Source organism: Galeopterus variegatus, unplaced genomic scaffold (assembly GCF_000696425.1).
Source record: "Galeopterus variegatus unplaced genomic scaffold, G_variegatus-3.0.2 Scaffold2292, whole genome shotgun sequence".
Lineage (NCBI taxonomy): Eukaryota > Metazoa > Chordata > Mammalia > Dermoptera > Cynocephalidae > Galeopterus > Galeopterus variegatus.
In genome coordinates, this window is record NW_007728403.1 from 31603 (window position 1) to 47015 (window position 15413).

Consider the following 15413-nt stretch of genomic DNA (forward strand, 5'->3'; position numbering starts at 1 on the left):
CGTTTTACTTATGTCATTATCAACCTGCCATAATCTCCTTTTATTCAAGTCTCTCCATAGTTGGCCTCAGTTTACTTTTCCAGTCAATTCAGATCGCTGCTGTACCCATTGATCTTTTGTTATTTAGACTGTTTGCTCTTTTATTTTCTTTTCATCTTAACCTGATACAGTGACTGGTTCCTTTCAAGTACTTGGTATGTGTTTCTCCAATGATCAAACAAATTTCAGACCAAATTTGGTATGTACTTTCCTCTGTTTTATTTTTCTTACAGCTTTCCTTATGCCCGAAATTCCACTTCTTTTATGTAGCTCTCCCTGACTACTTTAGCTCTCACTTTTTCTTCTTCCTCCCTATTCCTAGGGCTCATTTGGTATCCAAGGGGTAGAGTCTTACAACTGAGGTCAGGGTTGTAAGGTAATGGGTAGCTGGAACACTTTTCTTAGGTGGGAAATGTATCTATCCCTCTATGGCAGATGTTGGGAGTTGGCCTGTCTGATACAGGGATTCTAGCTTACTATTTGGAAAGAAATCAGGGTATTTTTATTCCAGTGGGGTAATCTGTTATTTAAAATTTAACATATAAAATCAGTAAATATTTAATTGATATAGGGTTAAGAACAACTTTTTAAACCTAAAGGTAATGAGAATGGTAGATTTGTATAGAGATTAAAAACTGTGATAATATTTGCAAACTTGCCAAAGAGTTGTAGTCCTTAATACAAAAAGAACTCCTAAGTCCGTAAGGAATATAAAGAAAAATTGTTAGAAGATATGAAAAGAAAACCATAGTAGAAAAAATATAAATAGCCAATTTTATAATTAAATGCTTAATCTCACCAGCGATGGAAAGAATATAAACATCATATTAAGCAACGGACACCATCACATTAGCAAAATTTTAAAAATTCTAAATGCTGGCAAGAGTTCTTTAAAACAAGCATTTTCGTATGTTTCTGGCAGAAATCTATCATGGTATAACCTTTGTAGAAAGCAGTTTGGTAATATTTGAGAACTGTAGTGGATTGAATTATGTCCCCCAAAACTCCCTGAAGCTTGAATTGTGTCCCCCAAGTTTTATGTATTAAAAGCTTGGCCCCCACGGTGACTCTTAAGGGGGTGGGAAATCCTATTGTGGTTGAAGGGCGGAGCCTTGAAGAGGTTATTGGATTGTAAGACCATGCCATAGTGAATGGATTAAAAATGGTGGTCAGGGGTGTGGTTCTGAGGGCTTGAAAAGAAGAGAAGAGTCTGTCTTTCTCTGTTCTCTCTGCTTCCACCATCTTGCAATGTGAGACCCCTGGGTCACTGTTGCCACCACCATCTGGACTTTGGACTTCCCAGCCTCAGAAACTGTAAGCGATAAATTTTGTTTTCTTTATAAATCACCCAGCTGCAGGTATTTTGTTATAAGCAACAAAAATGGACTAATACAAGAACTTTAAATTTTTAATGTTTTTACCTGTTAATTTCATTCCTAGGAATCTGTCCTAAAGCTATTAATTAGGGAAGCAAATAAAATATTTGCATAATGTTCATCATTTATCACAGTGTTTTTTATAATAGAGAAAAAATAGGAAATCACTTAAATGCCTACTAGTAGTGAGGAAATACTTCCTTAAGTGGAAAATTATGCCACCATGAAGTATAATTTTGGAGAATATTTTAAAGACATGAGAAAATACTCATGAAGGGCCGAGCCCGTGGTGCACTCAGGAGAGTGCGGCCCTGGGAGCGCAGCAGCGCTCCCGTCGCGGGTTCAGATCCTATATAGGGATGACTGGTGCACTCACAGCACACACTGGCTGAGCGCGGTGCAGCCGGTCTCAAAAAGGACAAAAAAAAAAAAAAAAGAAAATACTCATGCAATATTATAAGAAAAAAATTAGTATACAATGTTATATTTACAATATTACAATTTGGTATGCATACAAATATATGACCTGAAATGTAGCAAAATGATAATTTATCTCTGGGTTGTGTGGAGGAGCGAGACATTTTTTTCTCCCAATTTTATAGTGCTACTTTTATAATGATGCATGTTATTTAAAAATTACTGTCTTACTGATTACTTCCATTTGTAGTTTCTGAGAGAGGCGCCATAGCAGGATGGCTTAGAGTGCAGGCCATGTTCAGGCTTTCTGAGTGTAGCTCTGCCTTGAGTCGTTGTATGACTGAGCCATGTTACTTCTCTAAGCATTGATTTTCTCGTCTGTGAAATAGGACTCCTTTAATACCTAACTCACAGAGATGTCAAGATTAGAAATGATAATGTATCTGACAGCCTTTTTATTTAAAAAAATTTTTTTTTGTTCTTTTTGAGACTGGCCGCGCCGCGCTCAGCCAGTGAGCGCACCGGCCATCCCTATATAGGATCCGAACCCGCGGCGGGAGCGCTGCTGTGCTCCCAGCGCCGCACTATCCCGACTGCACCATGGGCTCCGCCCTCTGACAGCCTTTTAAAAAAAATTCCTTATTTTACTTTAATTCTTGCAATAAAAGCAAATAAGTCAACTTGTTTGCCTCCCATTGAATATACGAGTATTATAACAAAGACATTCAAAATACAATAGCCAAAACTCAAAGTGCATGCTGGAAAAAGCCTAAATTTCTCTGAACAGGGAAAAAGAAAAAACCTCCAATGAATTTGGACTATTAAGTGTATAATTACCCTGTGAGCTACAGATTGAATATGTTTCACTAAAATAAAATTTTAAATGGTAATAATTAAAATGTGATTTTAATTTTCTGCTGAGAGATATATTGTTTTCATTCTTGTTGATCTTTTTCAGCTGTTGAACTACTGCAACTCTTACATTTGTCACTATGTATATAACAGCCTTTTGCAACTTGGGTTCCACAAGAGAATTAATCCTTGTTATCTGTAGGCATCTGTTGTGTGTAATGAATTTGCTTCTCTCCTGTGCATCTAGAATGGTATCAGTTATGTGCCATCTCATTTATCATAAGGGATAAATGAGAAAACAGTCACCCAAATCATTGTCTGTTCTGTGGTTCAGATGAGGAACCCTGCTTGAAATGTCTGGCACACAGTAGACACTCAAATGTAAATGGTACCTATCTATTGTTTTTTCCCTAGAAGTCATATAAAAGAACAATGGCTTTCTGGATTTTTTTGCTTGATGTAAGCATCTTTGGGAAAAGGTATTTTCCAGAGTGTGATCCAGTAAGTGGGCAGCTTTATGGCTGCTTCTCAGGCCTTGTTTTCAGATCTGGGACTGGCTCTGTGCTATAGGACAGAAGGCAGTTCCTCCCATTTGCCCTCTTGTAGTGTACCAGCCGCTTTCCTCCACTATAGGGCGCCAAGGTGCTGCTTCCCATCTAGACAGTTTCTGAACATCAGTTTTTTTCCCCATAACTGTCCTTATAGCAGAATCCTTATTCAGGCCGCAGGTTTAATGCTTTCTCACAAATTGCTTTATGATTAAGTGTTCAGTTCTGGGTGTTCATAACTGTTTTTTGGGACATTGATCATTTTTGATCATTGATCATACTGCTAAAGATACTGTTTTAATATGTTTTCTGGTGAATATTTTCTCATGACTGCTTATTATTTTATTTTAGCTACTGATCTACTTCTTGCCTGGAATCCTGTTTGTTTGGGGTTGGTAGAAGGTGTTATTGGGAAAATTCAACTTCATTCAGGTATGTTTCTATTATCTCCTTAAACTTGTCAAATTTAATGAGGCATTCTGTGATGTTTCCTCTATGAAGATACACGTAGATTCTGTTATGGCTTTAAAAAAATGTTTTTTATTGAAACATTGTACATATTTATGGTGTACACAGTTATATTTCAATATATGTATACATTATGTGCCCATCATTCAGAGTAATTAGCCTATTCGTCATTGGAAAACTTAATCTTGTGAGGTGCACATTTGATCTCATCTCTTCTAGTCATTTGGTTACATGCAGTAAATCATTATTGATTATAGATTTCTGGGTCAACTGTACACCAATAGGACTTATTTTTCCCATCTTGCAGTACTTTTGTGTCCATTAATCAGCCTCTCGTTATCCCTCCTCCCCTTTCCTGCCTCTAGTAACCATAGTTGTTCTCTCTCCTTTTAACAGTTCATCTTGTTTTTTATGCATGTTTTTTGGTTTTTTTGTCTTCTTTTTTTAGCTTCCACATGAGTGAGAACATGCACTATTTCTCTTTCTGTGCTTGGCTTATTTCACTTAATATAATTTTCTCCAAGGTCATCCATGTTACTGTGAGTGGCAGAATTTCATACTTTTTTATGGCTGAGTAGTATTCCATTGTGTATATGTACCACATTTTTTTTCTCCAGTCACCTGTCAATGGACATTTAGATTGGTTCCATATCTTGGCTATTGTGAACAGAGCTGCTATAAACATGGGGATACAAGTATCCCTTCAGCAGGATGCTTTCCATTGTTTTGGATATATACCTAGTAGTGGGATTACTGGGTCATATGGTAATTCTGTCTGTGGTTGTTTGAGAAATCTCCATACTGTTTTCCATAATAGCTGTACTAATTTATTATTCTACCAACAAGGTATAGGAGTTCCCCCTTCTCTCCATCCTCGCCAGCATTTGTTATTTTCTGTCATTATGATAAAAGCCGTTCTAATTGGGGTGAGATGGTATCTCAATGTGGTTTTTATTTTCATTTCCCTGATGGATAGTGAAGTTGAGCATTTTTTCATAAACCTGTTGGCCATTTTTATGTCTTCTTTTGAGAAATGTCTATTGAACTCCCTTGCCCATTTTTTAATTGGATTATTTGTTTCTTTACTATTGGGTTGTTTGAGTTCATCGTATATTCTGGAAATTAGCCCCTTGTTGGATGCATAGTTTGCAAATATTTTCTCCAAATTCTGTAGGTCTTCATTTTTTCAGTTGTTTCCTTTGTTGTGCAGAAGCTTTTTAGTTTGATAAAATCCATTTGTTTATTTTTACTTTCATTGCCTGTGCTTTTGAGGTTTCATTCATAAAATCTTTGCCTAGTCCTGTGGGACTTTATGAAGCAAATGTATTTCATAGGGCCTAGCTTCCAAAGCCCTGTAGTTTCAGGTATAACCTAACTTTTAAAATTACATATAGAAGTGTTAAGCTTGCAAAAGACAGGAAACTTTCCCCAGGCTAAAGTCTCTGTTGTAGATAAAGAATTGTAACAGCAAAATTGGTGACTCAAGGACAGATGTCCTTGGTGTAGGTTAACCTAAATTTACTTGATTGTTATGTAAACATACTGAGGAAATTGCTGTAGGAAAAGAGTATTTGCTAAGAACAAGCTTTTGTTGGTGGGTCGACTTAACCTTTTGCAGATTGCATAATGGAATGTCACTTTGTTATTTCACTGATGTTACCAGCCTCTAGTGTTAAACTATACTTAGCCATAACTCCACCTATGTTCCTTTTCTGTAACCTCCTGCCCTGAAAAAAAAAATATTGGGAGAAGATGCTAGTCTGGTGTTATTTTTCCAAGGAGGAATGCCTCTCTCTTGAGGGTTCCTAGAAAATTAACCCCTTCAGGGCTTCTCACTGCTCAGAAGAAATGAGCTTTGAGTAATCCTTTGCGTCTCTGTCACCCTGAGTGAGGCAAAGTGACAAATGTCCTGGAGTTTTACCCTGTGTTTTCTTCTAGAAATATTATAGCTGCAGGTCTTATGTTTAAGCCTTTAATCCATTTTGAGTTGATTTTTGTGTATAGTGAGAGATAAGGGTCTAGTTTCATTCTTCTATACATGGATGTACAGTTTTCCCAGCACCATTTATTGAAAAGGCTGTCCTTTCCACAATGTATGTTTTTGGCACCTTTATCAAAGATCAATTGACTGTAAGTATGTGGGTTTATTTCTGGGCTTTCTATTCTATTCTACTGGTCCAAGTGTCTGTTTTTATGCCAGTACCATGCTGTTTTGGTTACTGTAGCTTTGTAGTATAACTTGAAGTCATGTAGTATAATGCCTCTGGCTTTATTCTTTTTGCTCAAGATTGCCTTGGCTATTCGAGGTCTTTTGTTGTTACATATGAATGTTAGGATTGTTTTTCTATTTCTGTGAAGAATGTCATTGGTGACTTGATAGGGATTGCATTGAATCTGTAGATCCCTATGGGTAATGTAGACATTTTTATAACATTAATTCTCCCAATCTGTGAGCATGGGATGTCTTTTTTTTTTTTTTTTGGTCCACTTTAATTTCTTTCATCAGTATTTTGTAGTTTTCATTGTAGAGAGATCGTTCACCTCCTTGTTTTTTTGGTAGCTATTGTGAATGGGATTGCTTTCTTGATTTCTTTTTGTGCTAGTTTGTTGTTGGTGTATAGAAATGCTAATTGACTTTTGTATATTGATTTTACATCCTGCAATTTTATTGAATTTGTTTATTAGCTCTAGGAGTTTTTTGGTGGAGTATTTAGGTTTTTCTATATATGAGATCATGTTATCTGCAAACAGGGACAAATTTGACTTCCTCTTTTCCAGTTTGGATGCTCTTTATTCCTTTCTCTTGCCTAATTGCCCTGGCTAGACTTCCAGTACTATGTTAAATAGCTGTGGTGAAAGTGGGCATCTTTGTCTTTTTCCTGTTCTTAGAGGAAAAGCTTTCAACATTTCCCCATTCAGGATGATATTAGCTGTGTGTTTGTCATATATGACTTTTATTGTGTTGTTATTTTCCTACTATACCTAATTAGTTGAGAGGTTTTAATCATAAAGGGATTTGAATTTCATCAGATGCTTTTTCTGCATCTATTGAGATGATCATGTTTTTTGTCTTTCATTTTGATGTGATGTATTGTTTTGCATATGTTGAACCATCCTTCCTTCTCTGGGATGAATCCCACTTGATTATGGCATATAATCTTTTTGATGTGCTGTTGGATTCTGTTTGCTAGTACTTTATTGAGAAGTTTTTTTTTTTTTTTTTTTTTTTTTTTTTTTTTTTTTTTTTTCCGTGTCCGGCAACAGATGGCAACCCTCAGTGTTGCCCCTGTACCGGACCGGGGACCGGCAACGGGATTGCAACCCTTGGTGTTGCTCCCGCGCCTCGCTCAGCCAGTGAGCGGGAACCGGTCTGTATGTGGGATCCGAACCCTCGGGCGGGAGCGCCGCCACGTTTCCCAAGCGGCGCACTTATCCAGCAGTCCCTATTGAGAAGTTTTATATCTAAGTTCATTAAGGATATTGGCCTTTAGTTCTTTTTTGTTGTTGTTGAATCTTTGTCTAGTTTTGGTATCAGGGTAATGCTGACCTGGTAAAAGGAGTTTGGGGGAATACCCTTTGCTTTGATTTTTTTTGGAATAGTTTGAAAAGAATTGGTATTAAATCTTTTAAAAGTTTGGTAGAATTCAACATTGAAGCCATCTGGTCCTGGACTTTTCTTTGTTGGGAGACTGTTGGTTATTGATTCAATTTCATAACTTGTTATTGGTCTGTTCAGGTTTTCTGTTTCTTCTTGATTTAGTCTTGGTAGGGTGTATGTGTCCAGAAGTTTATCTATTTCCTGTAGATTTTCCAATTTGTTTCATGCAGTTTTTCATAGTAGTCTCTAATGATTCTTTGTGTTTCGGTGTAATCAGTTGTAACATCTCCTTTTTCATTTCTGATTTTTTATATTTGGTCTTTTCTTGGTTAGTCTAGCTAATGGTTTGTCAATTTTGTTAATCTTCTCAAAAAACAACTTTTTATTTCATTGATCTTTTGTATTTTTTTTTTTTTAAATTTTGGTCCCTATTTTATTTAGTTCTGTTCTGATCTTTATTTTTATTTTTTGAGACCAGCCGCACCGCGCTCAGCCAGTGAGCGCACCGGCCATCCCTATATAGGATCTGAACCCGTGGCGGGAGCGCTATGCGCTATAAGCGCAGCACTCTCCCGAGTGTGCCACAGGGTTGGCCCTGTTCTGATCTTTATTATTTCTTCCCATCTACTAATTTTGAGGTTGGATTGTTCTTGCTTTTCTAGTTCCTTGAAGTGTAATTTTAGGTTTATTTGGAATCTTTGAACTTTTTTGATGTAAGTATTTATTGCAATAAACTCCCTTTTATAGTACTGCTTTTGCAGTTTCCTATAGGTTTTGGTCTTTTGTGCTTGTATTTTCATTTGTTTCAAGGAATTTTCGATTTCCTGCTTTATTTCTTCTTTAACCCATTGGTCATTTGGGAGCATGTTGTTTAATTTCCTTGTGTTTGTGTAGTTTCCAAAGTTTTGTTTATTGATTGATTTCTAGTTTTATTCCATTGTGGTCTGAAAAAATACTTGATATGATTTCAATCTTTTTAAATTTGTGGAGATTTGATTTGTGACCTAACAGGTGGTCTGTCCTGAAGAATGATCTGTGTGCTGATGAGAAGAGTGTATATTCTGGAGCTGCTGGATGAAATGTTCTATAAATGTCTGTCAAGTCCACTTGGTCTAAAGTGCCATTTAAATCCAATATTTCTCTGTTAATTTTTTGTCTAGATGATCTGTCCAGTGCTGAAAGAGGTGTGTTATAGTGCCCAACTATTATTGTATTAGGGTCTTTCTCGCCCTTTAGATCCAGTAACATTTGCCTTATGTATCTAGGTGCTCTGATGTTGGGTACATATATATTTAAGACTATTAAATCTTCTTGCTGCATTGATCTTTTTATCATTATATAATGTCCTTCTTTGTCTCTTCTTATAGTCCTTGGTTTAAAATCTATTTTATCTATATAAGTATGGCAATTCCTGCTTGTTTTTGGTTTGCATTTGCATGGGATATCTTTTTCTATCCCTTCATTATTAGTCTGTGTATGTCTTTTGGTGAAGTGAGTTTCTTGCAGGCAGCACATAGTTGGATCTAGTTTTTTAATCCATTCGGCCAGTCTATATCTTCTCAGTGGGGAATTTAATCCATTTGCATTCAGGGTTGTTATTGAAAGGTATTGTCTTATTCCAGCCATTTTATTAACTTTTATGGTTTTATTTATTTTTTTCCTTTCCCTTTTATCATTTGTCTTTGCTATTTGGTGGTATTTTGTAGTGATGAGATACATTTTCTTTCTCTTCCTCATTTGCGTATCTGCTCTGCTAGTGATTTTAATTCTTTCTTGTGTAATCATGATGATAGTTCTTGCTCTTTTAATTTCAGATGTAGGGTTCCCTCAAGGATTTTTTGTGGGACTGGTTTTTCGGTGGTGAATTCCTGCAGTTTTTGTTTGTCTGGGAAAGATACTATCGCTCCTTTATTTCTGAAGGATATCTTTGCTGGCTATAACATTCTTGACTGGCAGTTGTTTTCTTTCACACTTTGAATATATCAGCCCACTATCTCCTGGCCTGTAATGTTTCTGTTGAGAAGTCTACTGTTAGTCTGATGGATTCCCTTATAGGTGACTAGACACTTTTCTCTTACTATTTTTGGAATTCTGTCTTTGTCTTTGACTTTTGACAATTTGACTATAATGTGTCTCATGGAGGATCTTTTTGGGTTGAATCTGCTTGGGCATCTTTGAGCTCCTTGGATCTGGGAGACCGTATCTCTCCTTATGCTTGGGAAGTATTCGGCTGTTATTTCATTAGATAGGCTTTCAGTGCCTTTCCTGTCTCTTCCCCTTCTGGTACACCCATAATATGGACGTTTGTACATTTAAAGTTGTCGGAAAGATCTCGTAAGAATTGTTTTTTCTTTTTCTAGGTCCAATTGTTTTAATTCAAAAAGCCTGTCTTCTAGCTCAGAAATTCTGTCTTCTGTTTGTTTTAGCCTTTTGTTTAAGCTTGTGGTTGAATTTTTTATTTAATTGAATGAGTTCTTCAGTTCTATGATTTCTGCTTGGTTCTTTTTTATGGTTTCTCTTTCTTTGAATTTCTCCTACATGTCCCGGATTGTTTTTTTAACTTCATTGTGACACAGGTGGGAGTGCTGGCTATAGACTGCTCCTCGCTGCCATCCACCTCCTTGTCCCAGCAGTGCAGGGTCTGTCAAGTGTCCATGCCAGTCTTGGTTGGGTGCTTCCTCTGTCTTTCTATGTTGCTATCTCGAGTTTCTAGATCTTGGGGGGCGTTTCTCACTGTCTTGCTGGATTTTATCATTTTCTGCTAGACACTCAACTCCACAGGTGACTAATTGTTGCTTGTTGCTTTGGACCCTCTTTGCATTAGAGGTGAGGGCTGGCCACCTGTAGTCAGCCATCTTTCTGGAAATTTACAAAAAAAAAAAAAAGGAAACTGTTATGGCTTTGATTCTCGTCTTAATTTTGGGTCTGTTCAAAGTGGGTGTATTTCCATATAAGTTTAATGAAATAAAAAACTTTAGAAAAAAGGAGGCATATGTTATACTCCTTTCTTCCTTTTACTGAAAAAATACCTATCGAATGCCTATTGTGTATCAGGAGTTTTGCTATTTGGTAAAACGTAATAGTGAGCAAAAACTGACTGCTTCTCTCCTCATGGAGCTTACAGTTTAGGAGGAGGGACTGATATCAATGAGTAATCACTGAAATAAACATATGTAATTATTTGGAGGAAAGACAGATTATCAGTGAGTAATCACTGGAATAAATGTGTGATCATTTGATAAATGTGGCAGGTGCTATGAAGGATAGATACAGCAAATGCATTGATTTTAAGAGAAGGAATAGTAGGAATAAACCTTGAGAGATAGGCAGGTGGCAGACCATGATTGGTCAGCTTTGGGTCAGCTGTCCCTTCCTGATACAGTCAGTTCTAGCCAGGGAAGACTGGGTCTCTTAATACTCAGTCCCTTTCAGTGACCCTTATCCAGGGCAGGGAAATTGATGGAAAGGCTAGGTCATTCACCAGGGCTTCTCTTGAAGGACAGGCACCTGTGTCCTGGGGTGAGAGAGAATGTTGTTGCTGGGACAATACAAAAGGTATTACATAGGCAGGTCCCCAAAAGATAAGGGAAAAGGGACAAATAAAATATTTTAAGCATGGTATTTAAATATATATTTCTCCCTTGGTATCAGTTTTAACGTGAGTTATGAACTATAGGAGGCTTTGCCATTATTGCTATGTAATTGGGCGCATATTTATCTCTGTATTGTGCCATTTGTATTCTTTTAAAATAAAAAAATAAAATATTGAGCATTTGGGAACTAGGTTGGTGTTTGTATATTAGAAAGCACATATTGCCAGAGACAGTCTCATTTCTCATTTTCCTTTGCTAGGTTCTTTGGTTGTTTTTACAGATTTTTTATTATGAACATTTTATAAATTCAAAAGGCTATTTATCAGCTTTAGATATGCAGTCTATCTTGTTGTAAAATACGCACATGTATCTACCACCCACATTAAGGAGTGAAATATGACCCACATCTTTGGACCCCTCTCTGTGCCTTTCTCCAAGTGTACCCTGTTTCCTTCCCTTTAAGAGAACCTACTATTTGAATTTTGTACTTACCATTCCTTTAATTTTCATTAATGCTTTAATTACATATTTATTCCTAAACAATATGTTGCTAAGGTTTGTATTTGGGGGATTTTATATAAAAGATATTAAGCTGTTTATGTTCTCTCACTTCTTTTTATTATTTATATTTTTGAGATTTATCAATGTTGATGTATGTAATTGTATTTCTGTTTTCACTGTTGTGTGAATATGATTGTCCTTTCTCCTGTCATTGGGTAATTGAGTTGTTTCTTTTTTTTTTTTTTTTTTTTCTATTAAAAATAATACTGCTGTGAGCATTGTTGTATATTCTGTCTTTGGTAGGTTTTTAAAAAATCCTTCAACACAGGGGAAAAGCATTTAGTCATTGTGTAATCATGCTAAGTATTTTAATAATGCTCTCCTACCTGTCCACATTTACATACCTATATTTTTAATTCATTTACATGCTGACAAGATAATTTCACAGCTGGATGTTCTGAACTAAAATTCATTTTCTATTATTTAAATGACGTGTATAAAACTTCAGAGTTATTTTTTTTTCAATTTCAGTCATGTCTTGAAGCAGTGAATAAATCACTGCAATCAGTCAGAAGACCTGGATTCAACTCTATTTATTAGCTTTGCTATATAGGAGAAATTACTTAATATCTGTTTCATTTATCTGTTGTTATGTAACAAGCCATCCCAAAAGTAAATGGCTTAAAACAACTGTTGCATAATCTCTCATGATTCTGTGGGCTGACCAAGTGGCTCTTCACTTGTTTGCTAGGATCATTTATGTGCCAGCGTTCATGTGGGAGTTTGTCTGGTTGCCTTAGTTTTGCTTCAAGTGGCCTTTCTCTCCATGTATCTCATCTCCCAAAGCCTTTCCTTGGGTCCTGCTCTCTCTCCTTGATGATAGCCTGCACATCCTTTCAGGGTGGTGGCTGGGAGCCAGGAAGACAAGAACCAATGTGCAAGGGCCTCTACCTCTTAAGCTGCAAAACAGGAGGAAGAGTAACTGGGCTGTTTATTTCTGGGCTCTTTATTTCTGCAGGGTTTTTGTTTGTTTGTTTGTTTTGTTTTTGGCAGCTGGCTGGTAAGGGGCTCTGAACACTTAACCTTGTATTTCCATATGGTATTGTGAATCCCAAATGAGATCCTATACCTGAAGGTGCTTAGTAAATTATAAATCACTTTTATCAATGCTCTTTTGGCTGCAAATACAAACCTATCAGCATATGCAAAAACAAACACATTTTTATGAGGAACCTAAGGGACCAAAACCAAGAAGTGGATGTTGTACAGGATTTGAGATTATTTTCCTGGGGCAGCTGGTCTTGAACAACCACCTCTCCCTGTACATCTCCTTCCTTCCTTCTCTTTTTTTTGGCTTTCTCCATTTTTGTATATGTTGGACAGAATTTCTGCTTTTAAAATGGCACCCTCAGCCCTCAAACCAACTAACATCTGACATTCCTCATAATCACTGGAGACTGACCAGCAATAAAAATGGATTGAATAGTGAGTTTATTTCAGACTCCTAAGAAAGAGACTTATTGGTCAAGCTTGGGCCAAGGGCCTCCCCTGGTCACATTGTTCAGACGTTCTCCAGACACCTACTCCCCTAGGGGGGAGGAGCAGTCAGACCACCCAAAAGGGGCAGTTGAACTTGGCAGACAACCCAAAAGTTGTCTCCTGTGTGCAGCATACAAATACAAGTTAATGGTTGATGAATTTGTGGTGCAGTGAAGGTGTGGTCATCGGTGGTCAGCCCTTGTTTGTATGTACTTCCTCTCCTTGCATCACTTGCCTTTCTTTGGCTCAAGAACAGTTGGTAGACACAGTGGGAAAACCTGTGATAATAGGATATATTGGAAGAGGGAGGTGGGGAATAGAGTGAACTCTAGAAATAAAGGAAAGAAGGGCAGGGAAAATCTCAATTTTTCACTATCCTAATTCTTAAAGCTTTTTTTTTTTTTTTTTTCTTGTCACATCACTTTAAAGGTTTGGCTCTTAAGAATGGGGACAGGCAGGAAGCAAAGGGAAATGTCTGGGCCTTGCTGTTCTTCCGTTCCCTTCCCAGCCCTCTCTCTCCCATTCCACCCCCAGCTCCTTGCTCTGTGAGTATCCATCTTACTCTTCTTTTTCCTTCTCATCCTGTCCTTGGCATTCCTCATCCCTTCCTCTGCCGTTAAAGCTCTTGGTCTGGGTCAGATTGGTCGGAAGGGAGGTGTGCTGTTGGTGTGCATTAGAACTGAGTTAATCACGGGCCGGCCCGGTGGCGCACTGCTACAGTGCGCCGCTTGGGAGCGCGGTGGCGCTCCCGCCGAGGGTTCGGATCCCACATACAGACCGGTTCCCGCTCACTGGCTGAGCGAGGTGCGGACGCAGCGCTGAGGGTTGCGATCCCGTTGCCGGTCCCGGTCCGGTACGGGCGCGACACTGAGGGTTGCGATCCGTTGCCGGACACGAAAAAAGACAAAAAGGAAAAAAAAAAAAAGAACTGAGTTAATCACTTGGGGGGCATTTTCCCATGGGAACATCTTAACTTTCGGGGGTAGAGGATGAGGGGAATAAAATTTCCGCACTTAAACTCTTTTTCACTCCTGTTTCCCTCCTACTTATTCTCGACATATTAATGCACGAATTTTTCTTCTTGCCTAGTGAGATGGGAACATAAATTTATTTGAACAGATGTCATTGACAGTCTTAACAGGGCGTGGGTGAGCATGCTGCTGCTCCTGACTGTCACTGAACTCTGAGCTTTATGGAGTGTAGCAGGCTCTCATGATTTAACAACTATGTTCGTTTGCTAGGGCTGCCATAGCAAAATACCACAGGCTGGGTGGCTTAAACAACAGAATTCTATCCTTTCACATTTCCGTAGGTCAGAAGTTGGAGATCAAGGTGTCTGCAGGGTTGTTTCTTCTGCGGCCTCTCTCCCTGGCTTATAGATGGCCACATTCCCCATGCATCTTCACGTGGTCTTTCCTCTGTAACTGTGTATGTCTAAATTTCCTCATCTTATGATGACACCAGTCATACTGAATTAGAGCCCACTCTAATGAACTCATTTTAACTTAGTTACCTCTTTTAAGACCCTGTCTCCAAATACAGTCACATTCCGAGGTACTGGGGGTTAGGATTTCAACATATAAAAAAAATTTTTTTTTTTGTCTTTTTCGTGACCGATAAGGGGATCGCAACCCTTGGTGTGGTGTTGCCCGCACCACGCTCATCCAGTGAGCGAACCGGCCATCCCTATATAGAATCCAAACCCGCGGCGGGAGCGCCGCTGTGCACCCAAGCGCCGCACTCTCCCGAGTGCGCCACGGGGCGGCCCTCAACATATAAATTTTGAGGGGACATAGTTCAGCTCATAACAGGAACCTCATGTCCACTGAAATGCTTATTACAAAGCATGTCAAAGAGATTTCTCTCTAGTCCAATATCGCTGTTTCCTGCTTCTTATCCTTTATGTCATGATGTGATAGGTCATTTCCCATATGTCATTGACTAGGCACGCGCCCCAGATGTGGACTAATCTTGAAAGATCACACAGTTAGTTGCCTTGGGTCAAGTTACTTCATCTAAGCCTCAGTTGCCATCTATATAAGACAAAGATGATATTACCTTCTTGATATAGTAATCATGAAGATTTAATAAAGCTCACATAAACAAGTTTTTGGGAATAGTAAACATTCAATATATGCTGACTATAGGTTTTTTTTTCTTAAAGGTCCTTAGAGGTGACAGATGTCCAAGAGAATCACTCAAGTTCTAGATACATAATTTTGGACAAATTTTAAACTTGGACTCTTTTTCTAATGTTAATATTTTCTAAAACTGTAGTAATATTAACAAGTTACTAAAAGACCACATCATGAGAATCTGTAAAAAGTAATGTTTTTAGTAGTCAAATATTAGTAGCATTCGTGAAAGTTCTATTTTGTAATCCTCGTGGTCCTTTTAAAAAATAGATGTTGGGAGAATTTAAACGATTTTTTTTTTTTTTTTTTTTTTTTTTTTTTTTTTTTTTTTCCATTTCCGGCAACGG

The 15413-nt window shown here is 37.8% G+C and overlaps 1 protein-coding gene across 2 annotated transcripts in view; it reads left to right on the top strand.

Moving 5' to 3' along the window:
• Nucleotides 1-3582: 3582 nt before the first annotated feature.
• Nucleotides 3583-15413, top strand: part of INPP5F (inositol polyphosphate-5-phosphatase F) — a 77204-nt gene continuing 65373 nt past the window's right edge. The window contains exon 1 of one of the 2 annotated variants that reach the window (XM_008581199.1): nucleotides 3583-3664. The gene's annotated coding sequence lies outside the window, so the exon portion shown is untranslated. The remainder of the gene's footprint in view (nucleotides 3665-15413) is intronic. The other variant, XM_008581198.1, reaches the window with a different exon arrangement.